The sequence below is a fragment of the Ochlerotatus camptorhynchus genome, unplaced genomic scaffold (assembly GCF_037179485.1).
Source record: "Ochlerotatus camptorhynchus isolate MF236.1 unplaced genomic scaffold, CSIRO-AGI_Acam_v1.1 ptg000003l, whole genome shotgun sequence".
NCBI lineage: Eukaryota > Metazoa > Arthropoda > Insecta > Diptera > Culicidae > Ochlerotatus > Ochlerotatus camptorhynchus.
In genome coordinates this window covers 1,325,376-1,333,840 of record NW_027040495.1, presented here as the reverse complement: position 1 = coordinate 1,333,840, position 8,465 = coordinate 1,325,376, and the positions used below count along the sequence as shown (strand labels likewise).

The following is an 8,465-nucleotide window of genomic DNA, read 5'->3' as shown; positions in this document are numbered from 1 at the left end:
TTTGAATTCAACGCATGTTTCTGTAGCGGTGCCAGTGGTGTAGTGGTAAGCGTGATAACATCTCACCCCAAAAGGCCTGGGTTCAGTCCCAGTCGGTGCCACCGGGATTTTCTGATACATACAACCTTTGATCATGCCTTCCTTCGGAAACCATTGGTCCCCGGTCCATGAGTTGATGGGTCGATAGGGGTAGGGTCCAGGTGTGGGAGCTGGCTCCCTGGCGTCGGTAGCATTGGTACTCAGTACGGAAAACAAGATCGACGGAGAACAAATAAAAAAAAAAAATCAAAAAAAAATGTAATGTATCTCAATCGAAATTCTTAAACATTTTTCGAAACTGGTTCTAGGTATCCAGATATGGTTATACCGTTATACTGTTCACCTGATAGATTTACCTTTTGAATTTAGTTATGACTTTTTTTTACAAGGCATTAACAATTAATCCTCCTATGTATGTATTTACACATTTTCCGCTTATTCTGTCTATATGTTGCACATACACCACCTTACACACCAAAGGGTTGCTCTAAAGGGTGTCCACGATGAAATTGCCACACTATGAAATTGCTCTAACTTTTTAACCGTTGGGTAGAATTTAATGAAAATTTGGGTGGATTTAGTTCATAGAGCATTATTTAAAGTCCTGTGATCAAAACTCGCGGAAATGGAGTCGAAAGAACAGCTCGTGCGTGATAAAATTTTGCGCATTCATCACGAGAACAAGGATCTCTCGCATCGTTCCATCGCTAAAACGTTGGGAATCGCGAATTCCACGGTGTCGCGAGTGATTAAGCGGTTCGAGGAACGGTTGACCACCGATCGGAAGCCCAGAAGTGAAGGAAAAAGTATTCCGTACAACACCAAAAATCACAACCGCGTAGTTGGGGCCTTCAACCGAAATCCGAACGCCTCCGTTAGGGATGTGGCTAAAAAGCTGCACCTAAGCCGAAGTTTTGTCCAAAAGGCCAAAACTAAGGCTGGGCTTCGAACGTTCAAGGTACAAAAGGCCCCTAATCGCGACGAGAAGCAGAACAAGTCCGCCAAAACCCGTGCCAGGAAGTTGTACCTCAACATGCTGACGAAAGTTGAATACTGCATCATGGACGACGAAACATATGTGAAGGCCGACTTCAAACAGATCCCCGGCAACCTGTTTTTCACGGCCAAGGATAAGTTCAGCGTTCCGGAGCATGTCCGCACTCAGAAGATGTCCAAATTTGCGAAGAAATTCCTGGTTTGGCAAGCCATCTGCACGTGCGGGAAGCGGAGTGCACCTTTCGTGACCCAGGACACGATGAACGGACAGGTGTACATAAAAGAGTGCCTCCAGAAGCGGCTGCTTCCTCTCCTGAAGGCCCACAACGTCCCAACAATCTTCTGGCCGGATTTGGCCTCATGCCACTACTCCAAGGACGTGCTGAAGTGGTATACGGACAATAAGGTCAATTTCGTGCCGAAAATGTTCAACCCTCCCAACACTCCGGAGCTCCGCCCTATCGAGAAGTACTGGGCGATTATGAAGCAGCACCTTCTTAAACGACCTAAGGTAGTGAAGACAGTCGAGGAACTGAAGAAAGTATGGGTTTACATGCAAAAAACGGTTGATTCACAGGTTGTGCACAATCTTATGGCCGGGGTTAAGGCCAAGGTGCGGGCATTTGCGTATGGACTGTAAATAAAATACGAGTAAAATGGTAAAATGAAGTTTAATCGTTATTTCTCAATCCCTGAAAATTTGATGGCAATCGGATGAAAACTCGAATTTTGCGAATCAATTTTGTGTGTGGCAATTTCATCGTGGACACCCTTTAGCATCTCTAAACATATAAGCCTAGAATGGGAACCAACATTAATCTAACTGCTTTAAATGTGTCGTTATTCCCGTGCCCATGATAGGCTTATTTGTTGTTGAAACATTACACTTGTAGAACTCAGCATTATAATTAAAAATATATTCAAAATAAAAAACAACTGAAATGCTAACGGTGCTGTTACTTCATCCATGACCGAGCCTTTATTCTTACCACTTTACATCCCATTGATGCTAGCTAGAGCTTGTGCGCGTCAACTCTACACGAGAGAGCGACCTTGAAGAACGACGAAGAAATAATGAGTGGAAACTAGTTGGTAGCGACTAGCAAGGTAAATGCCCAATAATTGCCGGCATAAATAAATGAATACCGTCGTACTTATATCCGGTATAAAAAATCCTTAATTGTACTACAGGAACTTGCACGTTGTGTCCACCCCATTAGTGATCAACAGTAGGGTACTATACCCTTGAGCTTATTGTACGCTGCATAGCAAAAGACCTAGAAGGTGAGTGTGCAGCTCGCTTATAACTGAGGTTGCAGTCTCTCGCGCAGGGCCAATGCATCAACCCGCGAGATTGTGCAATAGTCGTATAATTGAAACCAAATAAGCCAGCAAGGTACGTACCTAGTCTTGGCGTTTGCATTGCATTGTGGGGTATACGCGCAGCACTCTACCTTTCCGCACTTGTCTATACATAACTACCCAACTATACATACAGTAAAATCATTGCGATCTTTACTTAGAGTCAAGCCACATTTTCTGAGAGCGGATCTTAGGCGAGAGCGAGCTGAACCTTCAACTACATTGCCATCATATTGGGAGCCGCTCGAAAAGCTCCAAAACACAGCCCAAGAGTTTTTAAAACCTCTATAATAAAAAAAATAATAATAATAACAGCCCAAGAGTCAACACACGTTCGGTGAGGCTTAAGCCGCAGCTGATGGTTTCAGTCTCTGTTAGCACCTTGGAGCGGTCCAGTGTAGAGAGAGAAGCCTCAGCATGCCGCTGCTGAAGAGGAATATTACCGACACAAGTTTCATCATCAGTATCGAAAGTGGTGTCGAAGATATCCAGGAGGAAAAGGTTCGAATATCTCGTGTTTGTCAAATTGTTCTGGATCGATTGTTTTATCCATTTGCACACTGGATTTATACCATGCCTGTACCTAATTGAACGAGACATTATATCGTAGTTTACTTACTGAAAGCAGAAAAACGTGATCGAGAAGCTGAAATTAAATCGAACTGATGAGCCGTTTGCGATGTAGAAGCGATGCATTTTCGCAAGCTCATGATCATTTTGAAGGATATCTTGATTAAGATTTCACATCACTTGCAACTGTCAACCTAGTGGTTTCGTGCTATGAAGTATCGGTAACGTGTGAATTGCTGTTGGTTAATATTTGTATGTGCATGTTTGATGTGCGTCATAATCCATGGCAGAATGGAAAATACCCTTTCGAATGAACTTGAAAATCAACTCGTGGTATAAACTTGCGTTCGGTTCTGTTTGGTTGTTTCCGGCTTCCTGGTCGTGTGTTTCTGTATTGTGAATGGTGGTTTGAATGAATATTCATATGGCAAAAAAAAGATATTCAAAATAAATGAGTGTGTCACCGGATTTTGTGCTATTCTGTGAAGCAGACGGAATCCTTGAACGCTAGAAGACAATTGGAACGATCTAAAAAACCTAAGAGCTATCAACCTAGCTGCCAATATGTGTTGATCGTTTTGATTAATGGTTTAATGAAGAACCCACATTGTCCCATTTATATTGCCAAAGCGGTTGGAAAATGTTTTTCTTTAATTGGGTGCGTCAATTTTAAAACTCCCTGCTCCCCAATGCTCTTTTGATTCTTTTTATGGTCTCTTTTACCGATTAATGTAAATCAATATCTTCTAAATATCACGCAATATCAACGAATTTTCCATAAAATCAGCCCTTTTCAAATGTTAATTACTCAGCACGGGGCAAATACACACACATTTTCAAGTTAGCATTTGAAAGGACACAACTTGAAGTAAAATATATGAAAACATGAGAGATATTTAGGAACAATGGCCGGCTTTGGCCGCGAAATGCCGCGACATTTGTTGAAAATTACAAAAGTAAATAAATAACTCTTTTCTTGAAGCAACATACAAGGCAATGTTTTTTTTTATGATGATGAAGTTTATTGAGTCTGATTTTAGCTATTCTATCATCATTATCATTATATCATTAATATTTTTCGATGTCAAATTGACAAAACAATGCATGTGTCATTTTGGGAAGTAGCGCGTACCAAAAAGTGATGTGAAAAAGGAAAAGGAAAAAGGAAATGTTAATTGCACTCCTTGTTTTTGAACAAATCTATGATAAACTACAGTGCTTTGAATATGCGACATTATGAAACCGTTCACGTTGTGGTTTTTTGATCAATGAACCACTCTGTCAATCAGTTTAAAATTTCATTTACTGTCACTCGCAGTTTGATTTTTTTAATCTAGAACATCGAGACATGTTTTGGCCATTAGTACAAATGCAGTTGCGTTTCGGTTTTATCATGGTTTTTCACATTCCGTTTGTATCACTCTCGGTTTTATCGAAAAAAAAAAGTGTTTCGCATATATATTATCACGTTTTTTTTTTCAGAATTGAATCATTAAAATTAATTAATTTAGCTTTATTTAGGAGGCTTTCAGCCTTAGGCTGGTTCGCCTTCAAAATCATTAAAATGAAAACATATATTTATCATTGATTTTTCAAACCACATATGGAAATTAAAAAAATATATTACCAATACATTTTTTTAGCGAAAATTCAGGATCATTAATTGGTATTAAACACAATTGGCAAATCAAAGTTGGCACTAGTGGAGAATAGAAAAGCTATGAGAGTGATGATGGTTTTTAAAATTTTACACGGTGAGGTATACGAGTGCAATCTTAAAATGCTTTTATTTTGCAAATGGAGCATTTTATTTAAATCTGGTTAATGCTACGTTAGTACGTTAAGGACTACTCAATAGACATAAAATATAGAAAAAAAAATTATTTTCAGATTTTTAGATGTATACATAGATTTTAGCTTTTCTACAACTGTAGCAGCAACCAGATTTAAACAAAATGCTCCAATAGCAAATTAAAAGCATTTTAAGATTGCACTCGTTTGCCTCCCGGAGGAAAATTTTGAAATCATCACTCTCATAGTTCTTCTATTCTCAACTAGTGCCAACTTTGATTTGCCAATAAAGCGCTTTGAAATTTCGAATGTTACATAGAACTGGTTTGAGAGCTATTTGAGTGGGAAAACTCAAAGGTCGGTTTTTAGTGTTTTTATTCCTCAACCCGCATGGAATAACTTTGGTATACTTCAGGGAAGTGTATTAGGGTTTCTTTTATTTAATACTAGCTGAGTGCGCACGGCCTTGTTCGGGATTCAATATTAGCTTGAGTTTATGCGCCGATTCAAAAAAGCATGCTATATTTTTCTGTTTCATTTTTATGCGAGACCCCCCACCCCTTACAGAGAGGGGTGGGGTCTCAAACCATCATAAGAACCTTTCCTGGTCCCAAAAACTCCTGCATACAAATTTTCACGCCGATCGGTTCAGTTGTTGTTGAGTCTATAAGGGTCACACAGACAGACATACAGACATTCATTTATATATATATATATATATACATCTATATATATATATATATATAGATGTACATCAATGATAAGTAGCAGCGCTGGTGGTGTAGAGGTAAGCGTGATTGCCTCTCATCCCAAAAGGACTGGGTTCAATCCCAGTCGGCGCCGCCGGGATTTTCTGAGGCACAAAATCTCTGATCACGTCTTCCTTCGGAAGGAAAGTAAAGCCGTTGGTTCCCGGTCTATGAGTTGATGGGTCGATAGGTAGAGTCCAGGTATGGGAGCTGCCTCCCTGGCGCCGGTAGCATTGGTACTCAGTACGGAAAACAAGATCGATGGAAAAGAAATCAAAGAAAAAAAAATCAATGATAAGCATTGGCGTAGCTAACGGAGTGCCCTCCATAATTGTCTTCCAAGTAGCATTTTAAGTTTTATGAAGTACTACAAAGCTACTATAAAACAACATTCATAAAATCCTGGTCAAGGCTGCTTTGCCATTGATGCATCCACCAAAACCTCATTAGGACTACACACTTAGAAATAGCTAATTTTACACGGGACGGAATCCATCTTTGACATAAAAGATGAGACGTAAACAAACATGTCATGTAATATTAAGTGCTCCGAGACTGAAAAATTCGTTGCTCGACGAAGAGTACGTTTGATTGAGCTATATTTTGCGTCTTTTATGACTCAACATTATGTCAAAATTGACACTCGTATATGTCACTCTCAGAGCAACTAAATTTACATGATTTTTTCTAAGTGTGTAGAATCTGTCGAGTTGGCCCACCCTGAAGAACGTTCTGAATGATGTTTTCTCAAATCTCTTCAAGATTGATTGACTGCAAAAAAGTTGTATGACGAACGCATTGAGAACCATTTGAAAACCGAATCTAAGCTACAATAAAGGCTATTTGGCTACAATAAAAGCCTTGAGTCATTTTCCCTAGCCGCTTGCTAAATCCACTAGAAAAGCATCAATCAAGATAGAAAATGATTCATAAATACCATCCGACCTCAAAACAATTAAAATGAAAACTAATCGTATAAAATTCCTGTTGAATTTCCAAAGTAGTTTTCATAAAGTGGCCTAGTTTTAAGTTATGTTATGTTATGTTATGTTAAGTTTTGTTAAGTTATGATTTTCGCATTTGAAATATTTGTTCAGAGCTAAATTGACCAAAATAAAGTTATATCCAAGGAAACATAGATTGAAAATGGACTATAGTAAAAAAAAAACTAAAAAAATGATTGTAATATGGTGGAAGCATAAAAGTTGTTTTTCATGGGCCATTTGTTAAAAAGTTGTTTTGCTTTCAAGAAATCCCTAACAAATTCATAAGGTTTTAAAATGGCTTTTATGAAGAAAACTTGCAGACTGAATTGCTTAATCCTAACCCGTTCAGATTTATGGCAGCATTTATGGGGACAAATTTTCCTGCAAAAAGTTAAACGTCAAAGTTTGTTTAGCATTCAAAAGTTGCGCTGTGCGATCCAGCGTTCTTCCAGGCGATTTTCTCCCGATGGATTCGAAGCAGTTACTCAGAAAGTGTGCGATACTGTTTTACAGCATTCCGCATTTCGATCAGCTGGACGCTCAATCGTTCCCTAAAAATATCCCCTTCTTCCGGACGGTTCCCGAAGTGCTCGATGTACGCTTGAATGAAATTTTTTTAAGAGTTGAACCTTTCGGTACTGGCAATTTAAAAAGTCTTAAGCATCAAAATGTGATTTAAACTGAATAAATAAAGTGAAATATCGCAATTGAATCCGATTTGCTTCGATTCCGGGAGCTCACGGACTCCATTACCGACCTATATTCCACGCATGGGATTTTCTCCGGAAAATTAACCCAACCAATATATGCTCTAACATGTGGTCCACAAAACGAGTGTTGAGAGTTATTGTTTAGCGACCTGTTTGGAATAGGTTCTTTGGGTGCCTACGCCTATTAAATTCTCGACTTTTTACTGTACTAACCTTTGTGCTTTCCACTCTTCTAGCTTCAGAACTGAAGCATTAATCCAAAAACCTAACATAAAATTCCAGCACTAATTACACCTTCCTTTATTCGCAGAATCCTACACCGACCAACGAAGACTGTGATTTTCTGGTGAATTTCATCACCGGCGAAGAATCACTGTCAGCCAGCTTTTGCTGTAAGCTGTTTTACACAATATTCCGCCTCTGTTTCGTAGGCGAGGAGGGCGCCCGGTGGCAGACGGCGATGAAGAAACGATCCACATCTCGTACAATTTAAATATTTAACCGAAAACCGGACCCTCTGCAGCAGCTTCATAGCATCGCTGCACATCCACGTGCAGGAAGCGAAGGTCGGCGGTCGAGTCGAGACCGGCGCGTTAGCTAAGCAAACCAAAAAATCCATGAATGAGTGAACAGCGTGTGAGCTGATATTTTGTTAGTGAAATAGAAACCCTTTTATGTAGTGTTCGATAGTGCTGGTGTAAAAATCTCTCGGAGATGGTTGTTAACGGAAAAAAAAATCGTGAACTGGTTTTCGGTTTGAATAGATTTTCTGGATGAAGCTTATTGAGTAGGATTCATCTATTCCGATTTGCTGCTCGTGAACTGTAAAACAATAAATTGTAACTACTGACTTACTATATCGTCTAGCCAACAGAGCACTACTCGGATGCAATCATAGCCGTACTCATAACAATTGTAAATGCTTTATGATTGTTACATGCGAAAAAAGTACTGCAAGTGCGAATGATCAATACTGTGTAACATCGCATTTTTAAGTACCTTGTGAATAAATTTATTGAACCCCATGTATCAAACTGTTGTTTGCAATTCTTCTTTTGCACCCACAAGCACTCCACACAGTGGGGCGAAGCCGGTCGCAATTGATTTTTTTTTTCATGAATTACTATTTTTATAAGCGGCGCCGGTGGTGTAGTGGTAAGCGTGATTACCTCTCACCCCAGCAGGCCTGGGTTCAATCCCAGTCGGCGCCGCCGGGATGTTCTGAGGCATAACATCTCTGATCACGCCTTCCTTCAGAAGGG

The 8,465-nt window shown here is 39.6% G+C and overlaps 1 long non-coding RNA gene across 1 annotated transcript; it reads left to right on the top strand.

Annotated features, from left to right (window-relative positions):
• Positions 1–2,739: 2,739 nt before the first annotated feature.
• Positions 2,740–8,237, top strand: LOC135709534 (uncharacterized). The gene is made up of 2 exons (XR_010518353.1): positions 2,740–2,898; positions 7,514–8,237. It is a non-coding gene; the product is annotated as an uncharacterized LOC135709534 (long non-coding RNA).
• Positions 8,238–8,465: the final 228 nt, after the last annotated feature.